The sequence below is a fragment of the Plectropomus leopardus genome, chromosome 5, assembly GCF_026936395.1.
Source record: "Plectropomus leopardus strain MGB_pleo_1.0 chromosome 5, ASM2693639v1, whole genome shotgun sequence".
Classification (NCBI taxonomy): Eukaryota; Metazoa; Chordata; class Actinopteri; order Perciformes; family Serranidae; genus Plectropomus; species Plectropomus leopardus.
Window position 1 is genome coordinate 36,212,071 of NC_142180.1, and position 23,005 is coordinate 36,235,075.

General features: G+C 38.4%; 1 protein-coding gene across 3 annotated transcripts in view; it reads right to left on the minus strand.

Moving 5' to 3' along the window:
* The window catches only part of LOC121941021 (pre-B-cell leukemia transcription factor 1-like), a 195,548-nt gene that overhangs the window by 157,532 nt on the left and 15,011 nt on the right, over positions 1-23,005 (minus strand). For all 3 annotated transcript variants that reach the window (XM_088078127.1, XM_088078128.1, XM_088078126.1), the window contains 2 exons: positions 12,040-12,117; positions 3,592-3,667 (listed from right to left, as the gene is read on the minus strand). The gene's annotated coding sequence lies outside the window, so the exon portion shown is untranslated. The remainder of the gene's footprint in view (positions 1-3,591; positions 3,668-12,039; positions 12,118-23,005) is intronic.

The following is a 23,005-nucleotide window of genomic DNA, read 5'->3' on the forward strand; positions in this document are numbered from 1 at the left end:
TATTCTGTATACAGGTCTTTTTCTTGTTATCTTTGATTTAATTACTAATTTCTTGCAACTTGTGGGACATTTGAAACCTGAACAAATTGGTTTATTTCTTGCAAAAACATGGGGGACGGCAATGAGCAACTTAATAAGACATTGCCCAAGAACTAGCATAAATAATACTAAAAAAAAAAAAAGTTAGAAGACAATTACCTGAAAATAAGCACAAAAAAGGAAAGGTTAAAAAAACAAAACAAAACAAGAAATGACCCTAAAAGGTGCTGAAAATTAAATATATATATATATGTATATATATATATATATATATATATATATATATATATGTTAATTTTTTTGTGAAATAATTTAAATCTATAATTAGAATAATTATTATTATAATTAATACTGTTCTGTACCTATACAATAGATAGTGTTCAGAAGATGACATGAGGCTGCAGCTCTTGTGCCACAGAGGCTGTTCACTTAATAAAAACCTGTTGATTAAAGCTGCGATGATTAAACCTGAGGTGATACAGTGTCCTTTGCTCTCAGTGAGGATATACAGCACTAACCTTTATTCTATATCACCTTGAGGAAATGGGCCAGATGATTAGGAAGGTGTTAGGGGGCTGCTATTTTTACACTTCTCTCTCTCCCTCTGTCTCTCTCCGTCTTATTATCTCGTTCTCCTTGTTTCAGAATTTTTTTTAATAAGTGCCGGCCAAGGTGGCATAATGGTCTTTCAGCTCACTTACTTTAAAATATTCGGAGTTAAATCGGATTTTACCTTTCGATGCTACAATGAAACACTGAGAACGGGAGCGAAGCGATCTGGGAGTCAAACAATAACGAGAGCCAAACTTCTTTATGGTGACAACAAATGTACGAAGCATCAAATTTTGATCGGCGACAGATTGCCGGCGAATGCAGCAGGTACAGTTTGCCATATATGAGTGCTCCTCCAACAGATGGATCAAAGATGTGCAGTGCACAGCAAATCTGGAACTCTTAATAATTCAGCAACTTCTTGTGTGACATTGACTGCAGTTTAGCTCACTCTCAAACTGGGCACAGATGGAAAGGCAGACGCGTCTCTTACAGCAAACACCACACTAACAGGGAGAAGTCCCCAAAGAGAGCAGAGACGAAGTGAAATAGGTAAGGACAGACAGACTGCTGCAGGAGCCCCCAGAGACCCGGGGAGACTGCTCCTCAGCTGCGCCTGTTCAGCTGCGAACAGCTTGAGCTGCTGTGCCACATGCTGCCGGAGACACTTCCTCCTGTTCACCAGTTTAATTTGTGCTGAAATTAGAGTACAGCCAAAATCTACCAGGTTCAAAACGAGTGACTGGACCCAGAGCAACACGAGTTAACCCAGCCACGTTTAAAAACCTGCACCTGACATCATCCGTGTATGTCTCATGCAATACAGGACACCAGGGGGTTCTCAAACACATGCGCAGACTTACAGGGTGAAAACAGTACCTGCTGTCATGACGTTGTTGCGGCTGGTGTTTAATATTCTCTGGTGATACTGCAGTGAAAAGTCAGGGATCTATTTTTTCTAAATGCCTGATTGGATGCTATAGCATATAGATAGCAGCAAACTGACATGCAGTTTGGATCAGTTAAAATCTGTACACTCTCAAATCTGACAAGTTGAGTTTGCTTGAAATAATCCTAAAAAACAGATTGCCTTGAAAAAAGGAAAGTAAATATAACAGTGAATCTTATTTTTTGTTTACTTAGAAACTGGAACCGACTGCAGGAAATCGATAAGGTGTGCAGTGAGATTGCTGGAGTGCCACTAAACGATTTTCCTCACCTTTATCAGGTGAGGTCTTTCAGGAAGGCCCAGTCCACTCTGCAGTGAGTCCTCACTGCTTCCATTTTAACTGTATTTTTTTTATTGTATTCACTGTAAGCACTTAGTGTACCTCTGCTGGCTGAACAAGAATTTGCCCCTTTGAGGACAATAAAGATTTCTTGACCTTGACCTTTATATCATAGTGTAATATTTAATTAAATTTTTGTGTTTACTTAATTTTTTAAGTTGTTGCAACTTAAGAGTTGTTGCAACAATGAGCCTGACTGAAGTTGATCATCACAAAGAGGATTCTGCATATGGTGACGTTTGGAGATCTGCGAGTTCTGTTTTCTTAACATGTTTAAGGAAATACAACTATGACTGACTAATTCGCAGCCAGCAAAATACAGATTTATAGCACAGTAAACTCGGTTTACTGAAGTTGCTCAAACTTAAAAAACAATAATTTAATTACACTTGTCATTGTTAAGATGCAACAACACCACTAAATTAAGTCAATCTAACAAAATTTTAAGTAAACATAAAAATTGGCAATTGAGTTAACAGAAGTTTAGATGAATAATTTTACAGTGTATCTAGTATTAGAGATAGAAGAATGACCATAATCTGTTTGTATTATAATGGATATAAATTGAAATATAAGTACTACTCTATAACTTCACAATAGTCACAAGATAACATGATGTCTGATGCATGCAGAGAATCATTTGACTGTAATGAATACTCTGTAATACCACAGCCTCTATAAATGCCTTTGCATCCGACTGTAAATATTTCTAATGACTCGTCAGACGAGCAGAGGCGTACCCGAGGAAAACACATGAAATACCATGTGTGGGAAGATATTTCAAAAGATGGCTTTCAGTGCCTCTCAGACGCCGGCCCACTAATTATGACATAAACAAAAGCACCAGTTGCACCAAGACTTAGTCACCACCGAGAGATTGGCTTTTGCTTTTTCAAAAGAGGAACAATAAGTGAGAGAACAAGACAATAAATCCAACTTTATGACCTTCATAGACAGAAGTTAACTACAGTAAATCTGACTGTCATACTTCTTTTCATAAGAACAATTTGATTTTTTTCGGTAGAAAGTATCTGTGTTGACACGGAGGTCTTTGTTTTATTAACTGAAACACTGTTTTAGGAAAAGGCATGTTGCATTTAATTTTTTTAGTACTTTGAGCACCAAAAATAAAAGTCTGCTCTCCATAATTGTTTTGGGGTTAATTCAGGATATCTCTCAATTTAAGTACAAATCTCAAGTATAACTCTCTGCTTGCTGCAGTGACAAAATATGTTTTTTTGTCACTGTGTCGAAACATCCTTTTAATTATGTGAATGCCAGCGCTGCCTTCACTTCATGTGGGATGGCAGGCAGCAATAGAGAAGATTCCCATAGAAAAGACTCATTTTATCGGGCAGCTTAAGAAAAAATGTGTATTCTGAGGTGTAATTTCAATCTAAATGTCAACAACACCATCAACAAACTCAAAACCTGTAATCATGGTAACTTCCATATAAATAGGTGCGATTCAGAGAACTTAAACCCCGATCCTCCATAGACCAGACTGGCATAAAGATTACTTTGCAAAACGTCCAGGCCACACCCCTTTTCACGAGATAAAAAAAAAGATCCTAAATGTCGTTTTATGGGAACTGCCTTGCAGGTAGACGGTGGTCAGGGTGGTTACCACGTGGCGATGTGTTAGCAGTTTTATGGGCGTAAAATCTGAGAGCTAATTAAAGCATTTTTTTGTTGTTGTTTGTCTCCTTACCTGAAAGTACATCTTTCCCCCACAGGAGGGCGCAGCCTCTGCGATGACACGTCGTTCCTGTCGACAGGTCTTCAGCCTGCACAGATGAACAAAAGGGAACATTTCTAAAACACGCATTGGCTAAAATCCACCAACAACCAGAAAAACAAAAACAGAATAATAACTTTTATTATAAAAACCTTCAAGAAACCATTGAGGAATATCTCTTAGAGGAGTAAAACAGTGTGTGTCTCTGTTTCTGGTTGGCAAACAAGCTGCTGCATTTTGGCTGATCTGCAGGTTAGCCGAGGCTTTTTGGGTAGACCAGAGAGAGGAGCCTTGAAGTAATCAAGCCTGCTACTGGCACAAACATGCATTATCTGTTTGGGAGAGAGGCAGGCTTTGGGCTTGAGGGTTTTTATAGATGTGTGTGCTGATTATGTTTCTGAATCCAACATCTAAAACCTCTTTTCTTTGTGCAAATGCAGGCGTTTTTGGGACATCTGTAATCTGAAATTTCCAGTTCTCTGGACCAGTTTATAAAGACAGATGACACTTAAGAAATACGTGCAATATATAACATATACCAAAAATACACTGGAGTCCTGGGATACTCAACTTGTTTTGATTGGAGGCCACTTTGCAAAATGTCAGGAAGCCAGAGGCCAGTTACAACAGCCCCACACGTGTTTCTAGAATTTTAGGACATTTCTATGATAATAGCGTGTTTGTAGGACTTTACAACATTTCTACGATTTTAACACATTTCTAGGGTTTTAGGACATATCTAGGACTTTGCTATTATTTTATGACATTTCTAGTATATTAGGACATTTCTAGGATTTGATGGCATTTCTATGATTTTAGGACATTTTTAGGACTTTAGGGTGTTTCTAGGATTTGAGGACATTTCACGGGTTTTAAGACATTTCTAGGATTAGGAGGGTTGTAGGATTTTAGGTATTTTAGGACATTATGGGCTTAGATAGGATCAACTCCTACACTGGCACTTTTTTGATAAACAAGCTCTATTTTGATGCTGTTTATGACACCTTATGTATACTAAAAACAATTCCCAGTGTGAATCACTTAATCTTTATTGTTAATTAGAAAATGGTTGAGGGGCGACCCAGCACCTGAAGGGGGCCATGACTGGCCTGCAGGCTGTATGTTGAGTATCTCTGGTGTAGTCGATGCTTATATGTGCACGTGAATAAATCATTAACAAAGATTCAAAAATGCTTTCTGTGTGACTGCAGGGAGGAGGCTCGACTGCTCAGCGCCTGTTGGCAACAAGAGAAACTTCCACACAACTTGGCACAGCTCCTTCAAGACCTCTGAAAACCCCTGGCAGCGCATGAGTCACGCACACACACACACACAGACACACTAACACACACACACACACACACACACACACACACACACACACACACACACACACACACTTCATAAGGATAACTTCCACTTCAGCTGGTTAGGTGGACTGCCTGGTCTCTCTCTTTCTTTCTCACACTCTTTTTTTCCCCCATTTCACTCTTTCTTTTTCTCGCTGCCTATCTCACGGACATCCCCGGGGCACCAGTAGTTGTTAGTGTCTCGCAGTGGAAGGTGGCGGTGGGGGCCGAGGCGCGCCACGGTCTCATTACCTCCACACACTCACCCTGCAGCCCGCAGTGGGGGCCTGAGATGAGGGGTGGCGGACGGAGCCTGATTCGTTTTGATGTTGCGCACATAACGAGGCTCCCTAGTGTTACTCCCCGTCCCCGAGCGGAGCCCCGAGGAGCCTGACACGCGTACGACGCCGTGGCTGCATGAACGCCTTGCCGCGGCGTCCCCTGCAAAACCTCACAAAGGTCAGGGAGTAATGTCTGCTGAATTTCTGTGTCCTCGGGGCTTTTCTCATTAGCAACCCGGGGTGGGTGGATCACCAGCGTCAATCAAGAAACACTCTAAGGATCTCCCAGTAGGATAAAGAGAACAAAACCACGCTGCACTGTCTCCCTAACAAAGCAGACATAATACAGTTGGGACTCTTCTGCATCCAGGAAGTTGCAACTAACCCCTCCATCCTCTCACTCACATTCACATTCACTTCCTCCCGCCCCCGATTCCCGACCACATGCATCGCACCGTCACACATATCCCACACTTAATCTCCACGGCTCGGCCTCAAGCCTGACAGTTGAGCTTGATAAGGTATCTGGTTTTCCATTATTGTGTCTGGGATGATGGCTGAGAGTATGTACACATGTACGGCTCACACCGAGCCGTGTCTGCCTCACTGATGCTTCTAACTGGTAGAGCCTAATACCACCTGATTGCCAGCGCTCAGAGAGGCTTTGCTCCCAGTCTGCCACCCTCTCCGCTGCCTCCTCTCCCTGCTCTGTTGTTTGGTCTCTGGAATAATCTAATAGGCACATCACGCCTGAGATGTTTCGGCCTAATATTTCTCTCTCAGAGGCAGCGCGGATGCGGCGGGGAGCGAGCGCCAGCCAACTGTCTGTTGAAGTGTTCAGTCACGACAGTGTGCTGGAAATTCAGATGTATTTTTGAGCTATAATAATCCAAAAATGTTATAAAGATATAACAAAAATTAAATGATAGCACCACCGCTTCTACACTGCACACAGTACTACTAATAATTATACCATTGTCTCACTTACAAGCCATGCTGATAGTTATGGTTTTATTTAACCCTTTTAAACCACCCAAACTGGCTTGATTTCTTTGGAAACATGGGAAGAAGGCAATGCCCAACAAAAGAAGAAATTTCCAAAAATTTGCAAGTCATCAGTAAAAAGTACAATAAATAATTAATAAAATTAATTATTAAACAAAAAACAAAACAAGGAAATCCCCTGGAAAAAGTGCTTAAAATTATATTAATTCTGTTAAATTAAAAAATGTAATAATGATAATTTTAGCAAAAAATATGCTAATAATGTTGGTTTTTCTCCTTGCTTTTTTAATATTTTTCCCTGTAGTTTTCCCTAGCTTTTTTTGAACTATTTTTAAAATGTACTAATTTCTCGCAATTCGTACATTTTTCACCAAGTTGCTCATTGCCTTCTTTGCGCCATGTTTTTAAATGAAACGGCACCGATGTGCTTTGGGGTCAAAGGCTTAAATACTTGTTAAAGGCATCTGAAAGCAGCACATGAAAAGTGACTTCACCCAGGTTTCAAACGGTTAACTATGTTTTTCAATACAGTCATAAATACAGACGCTCATCTTACTATTAAGCTCTTTGTATGTGGTGCACAGCATGCACCACCAGAGCTCAGTCCCTGGTCTGTACCGGTGGAACAGGGAGCTGAAAGACACCGTGACACCTGGTGGTGGAGGGAGAAGTTACAGGACTGTAAACAGCTGGCGGTCAGCAACAGCACGTACTGTTTCACATCTAAGTTGATGAATTAAGGATTTATTTTGACCAAACCTGAGCTGTTGATTGTTGGAATAGTGGACTTACTAACCAGATTTCTAGCAAGAGTAACCAAGAAGGTTTGGGTAAGATTTATTTTGTTTCTGCCGAGTTGAATGAAGTGTGTTTTATGATGAGTTAAAGAGGCGTTTAAGCCTCGTTGGTCTTCTGTAACCAAGAGAAAGTTGAATTCAAAAGGTGTACAGTTTGAATTTATCAAATAAATTAATTGTTTAATAAGGAAAATTGGTGTGATAATATCAACATTTTGTGGGTTTCTAAAGGGGTTGCAATGGCATGAGACATTCAGGGAACAGTCTAAAAAAATGTCACTGTTTTGCAGTATCACAGTATTCCAAAATTATTATGAATGAAAACGAAAGGGTTATTTTTGGTTGAACAAACAAATGAAAGTAGTTTTAAAAAATCTCTTTTTTGAAAATAGCTAGATTAAATGTGAGATTCTCCATCCAGTTGCATTTTTTTGTAGATAAGCAAGTAAACACGGGATGTGATCAATTTTTATATCACGCTATAACTCAAAACCAGGTATACTTTGAGAGAAAGTTGAATTCAAAACGTGTTCAGTTGTATTTCTCTGTTTAATATGGAAAATAAGTGCGAGAATATTACTTTTCTTAACATTTTGTGTGTTTCAATTATGTATTTATTAATATGAAAAGCTGAAAGTAAGGAGCAAACTAAGCGTCAGGGAGGGGGTAGCTCCGCAAACTTGCACCTGTCAGATACCGTAAGCTGGTGAAATTTCAGCGAGGTATGAAGGTATGAAAAATTACCCAAGCCTACTAGAGATGTGTGTAACATGGAACAAGGTCAGTCATAAACTAATAATTTTGCAAAAAGAAGCTGTGAGACCGTTAGTAAAGATGTCAGTACTTGCAAAGACATCGTGACTTGTTTTTCATTGTCGCTGCCAGCTGAGAGGAAAGAAAAGAATCAAATTTTGACTGCAGTTTACAGGAGCTGCAGGAGGCAAAATCATCAGAAAAGGTTACAAAGTGGCCTCTCTAATTCCTGTGTTCCTCACCTTTACTTTCTTTCACCCGGTAACCCTGTAATATGTGTGTCTCCAATATACCGACTTCAGCAGAACCGTGATTGGCTCCTTTGTGCCTGTCCTATCAGATGGGGGTTTAAAAAGCGTGGTCTCCTTCAGCCTGCAAGACATCCATTCAGTCCTGCTGCTCTCCTCTCTGCTCCGCCGGCCCAACAGAATGAACAGAATGAGAAGCTGCAGACGGATAGACGGACGGCAGCGGGCAGGCGGAGACGGGATGAAGCACACTAAAGAGTTTCTTGCTGACCACTATCTGACACGCAGGCCCGGGAAAGCAATCAGCGCCGCACCAATTCTTACTTTTCTCCTGCAGCAGCATTTTATCACAGCAAATTTTATCAGCAACCGATACAGAGATAGCCAAGGAGCTGAGGACACGGGAGCAGATTACTAAAAATATACAGCCGAGATCGGATCAGATTGTACCTGCACATTATGCAATGTATGAATAACAACTGCATACTGTAAGCTGTGCAAGTCTAATTCCAGCACTGCAGTTCATTTAAAGTTCAATTACTTTTATATATTTTTCTGCTGTGCAGTGCCACCTTCATTAGTGCTCTCCAGCGGGAAGGAATTTTTGGCTCCTCTGTTTATTTTGTCAGTCTGGTTAGTCGCCATCACAACATCTGGACCTCTTAAATAGAGACAATGTTGTGAAATCTGCTCTGTGAAAGTGGGAAAAATACAAAACTAAAGGCATGTTTCTACTAAATGGCACCAGCTCTATTCTCTCCTACTCGCCTTTTTTGGTTTTCCATTAGGAAAAAGTACCTGGTACCACCTTTTTTTGGTACCTGCTCTCCTGAGGTTCTATTGAGGTACTATTGGGGTACTAAAAGGTGACGTGGAAACACTGCAGACCACTAATTAGTCAGAGAGAATCGTCAATGCTTCATTGCGTCATGAATGCGCAGCATGCCTGTAATACCCTGGACAGCGCAAACCCATGCCCGCCATTTCTAAACAGCCAAACTATTGTAGCGGCCGCAGTTTTGCATCATTTTTCTTTTCTTTCCCAAAATGACTACCAGTAAGATCACGCCGTGGTCGCTCACGGAGGTCCAAACATTCCTCACCTTGCTGGCCGACGCGTGTATCCAGCAAGTGCGAGTCTGTGTGTAGCGTTGAAGATGACATCACGGCAGACATGACAAACATGACAAATATACTGTAGAACAGGCATAAGTTACTAAAATATCCTCCCAGCAAAGGTCCGAGCCTCATACCTAAAATCAAAATCACGATTTATAACTGAGCTTCTTTGACGGTACTCCAGTCTGCTTTTCCAAACGTGTCGAGCAACAATTAATGAATGTAATATACTGACTTTGGTTGTACCCAATACTTCACTTTAAAAAAAAAATCCAAACTATCCAAGGGGATATTCAGATTGCTTATGTTAACCAGTGCTATGTGGGCTTGTTTTTTAATGTTGAAAATGGCTTTAATTAACTTTTGCAGGCTTTACAAGGCTATGGCACTTTTCACACTGTGGCACACCACTTAAATGTCAGACAGTTGCCACAGTATTGAAATAGTGTATATTACCTTTCACAAAAAGCAAGGGCAATTTTTTTTAAAGGAAAAATAAATCTGATAATGCACCAATCATCTTAATTCACATTTTCTTTTATCAGCTTGAGAATAAACATATTTTTGTGTTTCCTCGGGCAGGTTGGGCGTCTGTTTCAAGGCATTTCTGCAGCATTCTTAAACTGGCTTGCAATGTGCTCTGGGAGTGCTGGTCTGTTTTCTCTTACTCCAAAGCAGGAGATGGGGATCAGAGGGTGAAAAGTCAGAGGGAGGACAACTTGACAGATAGAGCCGGGGTGATGGAAGGGTCAGCGCTGGGAGGGCCATTTCCTCGCTGATTTTTATCCGTCTATTAACACAATACACCACCTGGCAGCTATAAACACACATGCACGCATGTTGTGCAAAATCTACTTTAAGAAAAAAAACTTGGAAAAGTGAATAGTTGAACATAGAAAAAGTCACAAAAATAACATGTTCCGGTATGTTCGCCTCAATAGCTCCATTCTGAGGAAGTGAGTCCCACATTAATCAAAATAACTTTGATGACAAACTTTGAAGGTAACTCTTTGTCCCAAGCAACCGTCTCTTTGATTGCATTTTCCTTTTATTCTTCGGTTTAATCAGAGGAGCCTTTTCAATACAGAATGCAATTACTCCTCACACCTGAACACACAATGCTCTGGACCTCATTCAGCGCGGGTCATTGTTGGTTTAAGCATCAGCGTCTCTAATAGGAAATATTGATTCAAACTTCCTCGCCTTCTTTCTGTCCAGACGCCGGCGTGTTTTCTATTCTGAGGCAGAGCAGATTCAAATCAAAAGTGAACTGGTGTTTATTTCATTTGGGCGTATTTCCCCGTAGACAAGCAACGCCTCTTTGCACTTTATGGCTCGGATTATCATCCTGAAAAAGCAATTAGTATGAAATGATCCCTTCAATTCATTGGCAGAGAGACGAGGAATCGGGGCCGGACATGCTAACCTTTTCTATGTGAAAGAGCCGCAGCACAGAGAGACGCTTAATGTTACACAGTTAATATTCTTGACAAAGGTAACCACGTTGTAGCAGCAGAGACTGTAAAAGAATCATAATGGCAAAAAATACTTAAAGGAATGAATGCCCTTTGCAGGAGTAGTGGCATATTTTGTTAAAGGTCAACACGGTGGAGTGGAGTCGGAGCATAAACAGGAGTGCTCCATCCAGCTCCGGGAACAAGCAGCGTTCTCTGGACAGCACCAATTTCAGATTCAGCAGTCCAGCCTGAGCCAAGTGGAGTATATTCATCATGTCCAGGTCTAAAGCGAACAGCGTCTACAAACGACTTCTGCACAGATCACTTCATAAATCTACTAAAGCGCACTTAATGAAGGTCTACGATCCCGGCCACGGAGATTTACATACAAGTTATGACACTGCAAAAGGCTCCCAGTCGATGCCGTTATCTACTTTCATTTGGTTTTAGCTGGTGCAGAGGGCACTTTTTATCCAAGTCTCCACCGCCAAGTATATCAATTTCATATTACAGGCGAGACACACCCACGGCAAGGCCATACCATAAAAACATTTCAATAGGTACTTACCTGCGTTGGATTAACTTCGATTTACTTGTAATTAAACAATTACCAATTCTGACTGGGGTAATATTCATAGAATAATATCTGTCATATATATTTTCTAAATATTTTATATTTGTTAATATATACATTAGGTTCTTTGCTTTTGGTTTTCATCTGGCAATTTCTGTGTAAGAGCTGTTAGTTCTTAAAATACAAAACTTATTTCTAATTTCTAAGCCCATTTATAATGTAGTTATTTGAAATTACTTTAAAAGATGTTTTTTCCCTTTATTTTCTTTCTATTATAATTATTGTCATTTTTATTATTATTATTACTATTATTATCATCATTATTATTATTATTATTATTATTATTATTATTATTATTTGTCTTTTTGTTTTTAGAAGGTGGAGAGCACTGTCCTGTTAAGTTTAAAAAAAAAACAAACAAACAAAAAAAAAACGACTCAGACCCGGAGCCGTTTAATTTTACTTGAAAATGGCTTCAGTTAACAAAATCTCATTTAAGTTGGTTAGTTAAAGGTCCAGTATGTAGGATTTAGTGGCATCTAGTGGAGAAGCTGCAGAGCAAAACTTCCTCCAAGCGTGTGCTAGAACTACGGTGGCCAATGTGAAAATGACCCTTCTGAGAGCCAGTGTTGAAACATGGCGAACTTTATTGAAGAGGGCACGCTCTGTACATAAATAAAAAAAATGTCAAAAAAATCAACAACACTTCTTAGTTTCAGGTGATATAAACTACTGAAAACACAGTTATGAACATTATGTTGCATTTCTGCAAACAGACGTTCCTAAATCCTACACACTGGACCTTTAAATGAGCAAATAGTTGGTGAAAAAATCTCACCTCAAGGTCCATTTAGTGGCAGTTGTGGTGCTTTCCATCGTGTCACATGGTCTTCATCAGCTGGTGGAGTTGGCACACCTGAAATGGAAATAATAGATTAAAATTTCCATTTTCTGAGGAGCATTTTAATTTGCAAACATCTGCTAATGACAATCATGTTATATAGTCAAAATCTCAACAACAGCAACTAAATGGAAGTTGCGTTTAATGGGTAATACTCCGAGGGTTATAAATGTTTTTTAAAGCTTATTAGCATTCTCCTTTTTTCAATTCTTGATAAGGAACACCCGGTGGTGTGTGCCAGTATATTTACTACAGAGTTTGGCAATTTAAAAACCATCTTTTATGATGCATGCATGCAATGGTTAAATTAGTTTAGATGTCCTGTATCGTCCTCATGGGAAACTCATTCTGCTCAGGTCAGCACAACACAACAACAAAAATATACAAGTCCCTCTAAAGGCGATAAGCCTCTGGGGGCAATGGCCAACATTTTAGGAGATCCAGTGTAGCCAGCGGACATCAATTATGCAGAAAAAAAGAGATTAGCAAAGAGCTCATGACATAAACACTGTCAATTATTATGGTTTTCAAGCTCAATAAGTATCGAGATCAGTAAAAGATGGTTGCCCGAACTGGTAACCATAAAAAATAAATTAAAAAAAAATAATAATAATAAAATCAAGGTAAGGTAGCTGAAGCAAAAAACATACATACTGTTAATTATTTCCAGGATTTACAGGATGTAACAGTAATATTTTGCAATAAAGTATTGTAAAAATGATACAGTAACTTACTGTAAAGGTAATGCAAATAGTAGCCAGTAATTTCTTGTAAATATACAGTCAAACATTTTACAGTGTATCTATATCACTGTATCATTTTCATGATAATTGTGATACATTACAGCTACATCATGTGAAATCCTGGAAATAAACAAGGCATCTCTCCACTCTGTTATTTTCAGGACTTTACCGGATATAACTGTAATATTTCACAATAAATTACTTGTAAGCAATGCAAGTAGTAGCCAGTTATTCATTGTAAATGTGAAGTCAATAATTTGCAGCAAATATTTTATAATATATTTATGCAATATACACCCTGACTAAAAATATACTCCAAATGGATGAGCACACATGTACAATTCAGGGTTTTTTACATTATATATGGCATTAAAATCCTGGTAAGACACAGTGGCAGCAAATGTATTTCCCTAATGATGCAGCAGGTCATGACAGAATTCCCCCCGAAATTCCGAGGAAAAAGCTCCACCCTGATGTTAAGGGTTTAGTATTTTTCCCTGTCTGGTCTGGATGTAACCACCATGGCGTTTTACTGTGAGAGTGCAGTGACAGTAGGGGTGTAGTTGCTCTCGCTGCACCCTCCACGATGCAGCTGCGGGTGAAACATGCCGTGGCTGACATATCAGTGATGTTTATTAAGAGACGAGTCTATCAGGTCTCATAAGCCAGTTCTCGCAGGCGGCAGATCTTTTGTTTCTTCCGGAGGGTGTCATCAATCTTGCGTGGCTGCGCTCTCCTGAGCGCTTGATGGGAGATCACGGATTCCTCCCTCCCATTGCAATGGGTTCAGTGGTGGAGGCAGGTAGATAGCGCACACGCACACGCACACACACACACACACACACACACACACACACACACACACAGTGAAGCCTACATGCTCTGCAGAGCACCTCCATTCTGGGATGGAAAACACAGAGGAAGGCTCCATTGTAGGCATGACACTGTAATTCTCTGTGTGCTACTAAGAGGGAAAGCCTTGCTGATAGGAAACAATAAAAAAATAAATACAGTATTTATATTTTGTTTTGACACACCATGAGGATTGTCAGTATCTGCTCTTATTAAACATTTAAAAGGCGCCAGAATACATTTCATTTTCGTTGTTGTTACCTTTACTGGAGATTTTATGACTTTAATTCTTTGGCTGCTGCTACCTTTATTTATTTATTTTTGTATGATTGCCATTTTGGGCAAACATCTTCAACTGATCTTGAGCCTTCTAGATTTCAAAATCACTGATAAGTGTACACTGTAAAACGTTTAACCGTACATTTACAATATATTATAGGCTACTAGTTGCTACAAGTTACTGTATCATTTTACAGTAATTTATTGTGAAATATTACAGTTGCAGTGTAAAATCCTTGAAACAGTACTAACAGTAAACAAAGATTATGTGATTATTTCCAGGATCTTACAGGATGTAACTGTAATATCTCACAATAAACTGCTGTAAAAATGGTACAGTGATATAGATACACTGTAAAATGTTTGTAAATTTTCAATAAATCACTGGCTATAAGTTGCATTACTTTCACAGTAAGATACTGTATCGTTTTACAGTAATTTATTTTGTGATATTACAGTTACAAATCCTGGAAACAATTAACAGTGTTTAAATATGCTGTGGTTATTTGCAGGAATATGAGAAAGTAACTGAAATAAAATAAATGAAATAAATTACTGTAAAAATGATGCAGCGATACAGATAGACGGTAAATTACTGGCTAGTAGTTGCTTTACTTTCACAGTAAGTATCATTTTACAGTTATTTACTGTGAAATACTACAGCCACATCCTGTAAAATCCTGCAAATAATTAGCATTGTGGTGAAACTGCATATTTGCCTGTTTATCTTTTTCCAATAACAAGTTTAACCTAAATAACACACAATCAATACTCAGTAATCAATGATCTCTGAATTATAATGACTGCATTTTAATAAATAAAGCCTGAACAATCGCCGCTGCTGTTGTTTTTAAAGCCTGAATGAATAGAGTGCTGACAGTGGACATCATTTCCACCGGGGAGAGGAGACTGAATGACATCTATACATACATGAGCAGCTTCCCTCCACGAACTCTACCACATTTATACACTCCGCTGTTTACAATATGCTGTATTTTCACCATAAAAAATGTTGTATCTGTCACAATTCTATCTCCCAGACCTTCCCTCAGTGCTGTATAATGCCTTGTTAAAGTCAGCCGTGTGTGAAATGGCGTTTTAAAATAAATGAAACCGAGCAGGAAAGTGAGGAGAGGGGGAATATTGCGATGTCAAGCTGACAGACAGGCAGTGAAAATGTAACAAGAGCTATCATCTTAAAGAAAACCGGATTAAATAAGAACCTAGGACCGTCGGTGCATCCCCAGCCCTGATATTGACATGTCGCCAGCTAGGGCCATTTTTCATTGTCTCATCAAGACAAAGCATTATGGGAGATCAATCTCGCCCCCCTTGCATCAGATAGGCACATCCAGTTTAAAGTGCTGGCTGTTGGTTTTATTATTCCTGGTAATCCACTGAATGTTTTGGACACTGTAGCCAGAGCGTCACTGTCACGCTCTGGCGTGCCAAGAAGGAGGAGGCTTAATTTTAACCTGGAAGGATGTATAGCGTCTGCTGTCAGCGCGCCGCGCCGAGGCCCACTGTGATCTTAATCAATAAAACACTGCTGAAATCACTTTGCATTTATTTTAAGCCATCACGCCGCCTCCTTGTTTCTAAAGGATTTCATCAATTTAGATAACGATGCAGGAATCAAAGGCAAAAAAAGCGAGCTGATGCATATCCGCCTTAACCCTCTGAAACCTCCAGCAACATCGCTTTTCTTGTGCTGCTTTCAGACGCTTTTCTCAAGTATTTAACCCTTTGAACTCTGAGCTAATTGGTGCGACTTCTCTCAAAAACAGCAATGAAGTATGAAATGTCCTGCATATTGCAAAAAATTTGTAAAAAGTGAGAATGACCTAAAAAATCAGCTTCAAAAAAGGAAGAGAGAGATTAAATACCAGGGTAAATACTAAGACAACTATAGTTATAATTATTATGATTATTTATTTAAATTAGTTACTTTTTTCTTTTTTTGTTAATTTCAGCTAATTTTCTTCAAACTTTTTATTTATTATAAGGTCTTATTATAAGGTATATTTTAGGTCCATCCTTTTTTTTAGTTGCTCGATGTCCTCTCCCCGTGATTTTTATTTTTTTTTTAATCATTTATTTTTAGTCTTTTTACGCTTTATTGGATAGGACAGACTTCAGAGTAAAAGGGTGAGAAAGACATGCAGCAAAGGACTGAGTTCAGACTCGAACCTGCCGCCGTTGCGACAAGGACATCTGTACATGGGGTGCCCACTCTACCATCTGAGCTACTAGGCACCTCTTCTCTCCATGTTTTTGAAAGACAAGTAAGTATTAAGCAAGTATTAAAGGGTTAAACTACGCACAATAACTGGAGTCACTCTGCTGCACTTTAATACAAATCCTGCTGCAAATCCTTGAGATTGGAGTGAAAATTGTGGCCGACTGTAACGATGGCATGAAATTATACATCCCGCCTTTAACCTCTGGAGCTTGTATATCTCTAGGGGTCGTTAATTTTAAAGTCAACCATTAACCTGCGGTGTAATGTGGAGTGAGAGCGGTAAGGCAGGTCTCTATAAAAACAAACACTCAGGAGACACACAGACACTCTGCACACCACACAGCAGACCTGCAAGACGGGCTCAGATCAGATATTTGAGTAAAAGTAGAAAGACGACAACAAAAGAAGAAACTCACTGAAAGTCACTCAGTCTAATTACATTTTGTGCAGAAATAATCAATTTATCCTTAATAGTACCGAAAGTATCGGGTTCATTTTAATATAGATATTCAGGAAGGAGTTAGTTTTAACAACTTTATGGGTAGTTTAATCTATAACAATGCCTCTGAAATTGGAAGATGGTCATATATGTTGCAGATATTTACATAAATCAATAAAAGGACTGTACTTGTATTCATAAACTTGGACCTGACATGAGTATTTTTGATGGGTTTTTTTAATGTTTTACTAATTTATAGGACAGCTTCAGTTTCTTTGCATACTAAAATCACAGGAATAAAATGCATAAAATGAGCTTATAAATATTAAAAGTGGTATATAAAAAATTCTAAAAGAGCTCCACCTCAGCCAACTGCAAAGAGTGGGCATAAAAATAAAAAAATCAATAAAGCTATGTATTGCAATATTTTTGCATGGCAATATGGAATCGATACACGGGTATCAGATTTTTTTTATTATTATGTAAACTAATAATATTACAAATCCAAATTAACTTATTGTAACCTTCTAGAATAATAAAATCAGCTGTTTTTAAAGTACACTAGGTATTTTGTTGCAATAAAATTAATTACGTTAATGTAATCTTATAAGATAAAACTGATGTTTATTAAGTTTTCTATTAATGACATAATTTGCAGTTAATAAGAGGTTATAAATCACAATATATATTGAATATAATCGAGGTATCGTAGCTTGTTTCACATGCAATATATAAAATGATAACATCCCGAACATCAAATATAAATTGTCACACCAACACTTCCGGCCCACAATGAACTGGGTCTTTCAAAATAAAAGCACCATGGATCCTGCTTCGATTTATTTAGTTCTAACAATACTTTAACTTTACTACAACAGTGCTTTACTTAACTTCCTTATAACCGTATTTTAATAAATGTTATTAAAATAGTAGTGTATTCAACTTTATTATATGGCAGTAGCTACTTTATTTAACTTTATTGTAACTGCAGTTCATTCAATAACTTTGTATTTTGGTAGTTAAAGGACATTTAAATTATCAAGATATATATTGTGTATCGCGATTTGGCCTTAAAATATTATTCTAAAGCCGCACAGCAACAACTACAAATATTTTTAACATCACAATTCATAACTCATCTAGAACGTAATAAGAACGTTTATTCATCCTAAAACTAAAATTGCTGGGGGAGGGTCTCCCTGGACCTCTCTACAGAGGTCAAGTCCTAGAAACGCCCCTGTGTAGTAGAGTTGAATACATTAAAAAATAAAAACACCAAAAGGAAAGTACAAGCACCTCATGGTAGTAAAGTGCAGTAAATGTGCTTAGTTGTGTACTTCCACTGACACACAAAGAGAAAAAGTAGCCCCCTTGTGCACGCTCCTACATCTGTAAAAAGTCATTTCTGTCTGATTGGTTGATTTTCTTTTGGGAGTTGCAGACTGTTTTCACTATCTGAGATTTACAACTGTTTGTTTTCGATAAGCATAAAGACCAACGAGCTGTGCAGCCACTATAAAGTCTGTTTTCTCATTATCTCAGATCACAATTAAATAATTTTGCATTATGAGCCACGTGCAATCAGCTGAATAATTACAATTCATAAGCTTTTTTGCAAACACAATAATAATTGTACAGACTCTCTCCTCTACCTGAACACGACTCGACTCGGAGGAAAAACGAGCCGGCAGAGCTCGTCTCCCCCCAGTGAGCTCGGAGCTCTCTGGGTTTACCTCTACGGCCCCGCTGGGAGTTCAGTATGAAGCTCCGGCTTCGCCTGTTGATTGCACTTTGACCGATCATTTCCTTTAAGTGCTCCAGAATGTCACATACAAAAAGCATTCTTCATTCAGAGCCGAGGAGCCAACATCCACCATGATCAAAGAGACATGAGTGTATTTGGCACTCTCCCACAGAAACATAAGTCCTGAGTGTTTAGACTCCACTGTCTCCTACTATATCTGGCTGCGTCACAGCAACACACACATTGTTTCTCACTACAGAGTTTTTGTGGAGAGACTTTTTTTTTTCCAAAATATAAAAACAAGAGATGGTGGTAATGTTTGAAGGCAGAGATACTCAACATGCTTTGTTTGGGGGCCACTTTTGCAAAATGACAGGAGGTTCTAGGATTTTAGGACATTTCTCATGTCTCAGGAAGTTTCTAGGATTTTAGGACATTTCAAGGTTTTTAAGGACATGTCTAGGAGTTTAGGACATTTCTCAGGTTTTGGGACATTGCTTGGATTTTAGGACATTTTTCCACTTTTAAGATTTTTACAGGACTTTTGGACGTTTCAACTATTTTTGGACGTTCTTAGCATTTTAGCACGTTTCTTGGATTTTAGGACATTTCTTGGATTTTAGGACATTTCTTGGATTTTGACGAATTTCAAGGATTTTAGGACATTTTATCGGATGTCAGGAGGTTTGTAGAATTTTAGGGCGTAATAGGACATTTCTAGGATTTTAGGACATTAGGGGCTTAACTAGGACCTCTCGGGGGGCTGTGAGGGATCCTCCACTGGCACTTTTTTAATAAACAAGCTCTATTTTGATGCTGTTTTACGCACCCTGACACCTTACATATACTAAAAGTACAAAACAATTCCCAGTGTGATTTACTATATACATATATTGTGAATTAGAAAATGGTTCAGGGGCCACCTGGCAGCCTAACCGGGGACAGATTTTGTCTACGGGCCTAAAGTTAAGTATCACTATTCTAAGCCTTTCTTATAGATATATTTTACATAATGGTGAAAAACAACAACTAATGCACAGAGATTTAGCTCGCTGAGCTTCTGTCAACAGCAGAAGAGAAGTTGATGTGTCCTTTCTGAGGAGAAAATCAGACCCAGAGCTGTGTTTGTGAGGATTAAGATGTTTGACGACCAGGGCCCCCTGACCGAGGCGGTTTCTGACCACAAATAAACATCAGCCTCAGCGGGTCTCTGTGCTCTGGCCTCTGCACGGTCAGCAACAGGAGCGCATCAATCACAGCTGGAGTGGGGGCTCCCCAAGGCGGGTGCAAAGAAAAAAAGCCTCGGCCAGCTGCTGCCCCAACCCTTCACTCACACACACACACACACACACACACACACACACACACACACACACACACACACACACACACAGACATAAACACACAGTGTACACACACACATATAGAGGCTTAATCTCCCTCCACAACTTAACTCTGACAGACACCCCGTGGCCTGGCTCAGACACAGACGCTTCAGAGGCTGAACAAAGAAGGAGAAGGAGGAACAATGAAATGCACACTTACAGTAAAAATGTGAATTTGATGACAAATGTCATAAGATTCCCTCATTTCATTAATCAATTTTGACCGTTATCCAATAAGTATTTGTAAAGCTATTAATTTTTGTATACAGCAATTTGGTAAACAAAGTACGCAGATCTTTGCAGTAAATAGTAGAGTTGGGAATCACCAGAAGCCTAACGATACGATATTATCACGATATTTTAGTCACGATACAATATTATGGAGATTTTTTGAGAACATTTTGTGACTGAGTATTGCGATAACATTTATTGTGATATAATCGGATCTATTACAATTTTTCAGCTGCAAGTGATGTCCCAAAAGGAAAACTTTGTTTGTCACCTCAATCATTTTTATTGCAGCATAATGAATCCAGTGGACTAAAAAAACTATTAATTGTATCGTTCTAGTCGGCCGCCAAAAGTTAAATTTTTTATTTGCCATATTTATCATTTATATAATAAAAAAAATCTATACTTGGCGGTGGTGTATTGATATTGTATTGCCACGTAATAATATCACGATACTATGCTGTATCGATCCCCCCCACCCCTGGTAACTGCCACAAGTTAGAAATAACAGTTAAAATTGTTGCGTTTACTTACATAAACAATAAAAAAATGTATTAGCCACAAAATCTTAATCAACAACCATTGTTTATTCAGGGAAAACTGAGCATTGTGCTCCTTTACAGCAATGTCCTGAATTCACATTTATACAGGCTAAAAGGATATATAATACATGATAACAACTGCAATAAAAATGATCAAAAGTCCATAACAACAAATAACTCCATAAACAGCAATAAGAACAGTAGGAGGGTGTGTTATTATATATATATATATATATATATATATACATATATATATAGTAGAAGTATAAAGGAACGCAAATTGCATCTAAGGACAGCACTTGAGTTGCAATGTTACAAAAATTTCAAGATAATATTCATCTTGAGATAATATCATGATGTCACTTTATGGTATAAAACCATTACTATTATCAGTTACATTGAGCTTTAGAGGAATTTCTTGTTTTTGAACATGTGTTTATTATAGCTGCAACTTGAAAGCAGTTTTTTTAATGAAAATATGTGTTAAAAATCCTTTTTGAGAATAAACAAAGAAAAAGGTGTGATTCTCTTTCTGGTTGCTTTCTTTTTCAATACCATACATGGATAAGATGTGCACAGTATGATTACCATCAATGTTCATGTCACAGTATACCCTGAAACTGTTATATATCTGCAACCTTATACTTGAGTCAATGCAGTGTTTCAAAACTGTCTAGAAGGCAGCACAGCAGTATGTCAGAGGCAAAAGTAAACACCATAACAACAATAAATATATGTATGTAAAATACTGACACCATTTTGAGAAAAAAACAAAAAAAAGAAATGTTATTTCTGTGTTACCAGCCTGAATCATCTCCTTCTTCTCCGTCACAGCTAATGTTTTGTTTCTGCTCTGTTTTTAGTAACAATTTAGAATAATTGCATGACACTTTCACTTCACCTGCAAAGGTGAAAATACATTATGCAGTGATAATAATCCACTGCTCATGTGCTACTCACTCCTTCTTCCCTCAGGAAGCGCTATGAAATTATTCAGCTTGTAGTGTTACACCGTGTGTGTGTAGTGTTACACCGTGTGTGTGTGTGTGTGTGTGTGTGTGTGTGTGTGTGTGTGTGTGAGATGTCTTTCAAACAGCACACATTTTTACAGCGGGGGGGATTTAAGACTAAATATGTAATAAAGCTGGTCTGCGTGCAGCATCAGTCAGTTGGTCTGGTATCGAAGTGCCTGTTTCCTGTGAAGCAGGTGTTTGTTTACTTGGTGAATTTGACAAAGACGATCTGATCACTTAAAGCTCTCTCGAACAGCAGCAGGAGGAGGCGTACACTTGACGTAGATACTCAACATTCAGGGACAGTTTATTGCATTCTGTATATCATTTCCGCATGTTATAATCAAGGATAGAGATGCTTGTAGGCTATTTATCATCCCACCGCATCAGTTTATCTCCTTCTTTTGCTGGAGTACAGTTTAATTGATATCATGCAACATATAATTTGGTTTTGGCTTTGTCTGTTTTGGTTTGCAGAAACAAATCTCCTCTTTAATGCCTCGACTCTCCTCCCGCCCTGGTTAATATTGCCCCCTGCTGGAAATCAACACATGTTGCCACGTTTGGTTCTGAACTGATAACGCTGTAGTTTCATCTCCAGAGGGAGAAAATGTGGGTCTGCAACTGACAGCTATTCTCATTATCACTTTATTTGCTTTTTGTTTTCTCGATTAACTTGTGTTTTGTACAAAAAAATGTTATAAAATTGAAAATATTGTGATGTCCAAACCCTTTGAAACCTTGATCAAAATAAATTTTCTTGTGCTGCATTCAGATGCTTTTCACCAGCATTTAAACCTTTAAAACTCCAGCAGATCGGTTTGATTTTTTTTTTTCAAAACACAAACTAAAGGCAACGAGCAAGAAACTGGTAAAACGTAACCATGAGACAGAGAGAAAGAAAGAAGTTGTTCGAAAATATATATTATTATTATTTATTATATACTATTTTTAAAAAATAGAGAAATTAGCAACTTTGTTACTTTAATTACTCTTAAATAAATAATTGCATGCATGACACAATCATAAAAACTGTATTTATTTATTCTGAAGAGTAATGACAAAATACTGAATGAACTGTGATTGATCATAATGTGTAGTAGTTTTGTCTGAAGTGGGAAGTGTAGCAGAGTACAAATAGCATACATAGCTGAGTAAATGTAGTTAGTTATATTGTCTCATTGGCACTTCTGACAGTTGGCTGGTATTTCATTTCATATGGGTTTGGAAGTGAAAGAAGTCAAACTACTGAGAATATTTCTTTTTACTGTGATCTAGCGTCCAGACCACTCCAGGTAAATAAGGAAAATAGCTTGCAAGGCACCACTAAACATTCATATTTTCTGCTTTTTGAAAATTTCTCAGCCTGTTTACGGCCTGAACAGTATGTTGTAGTAAATGTGCTGAGTTAAAAAAAGTAATGGCGCCAGCAA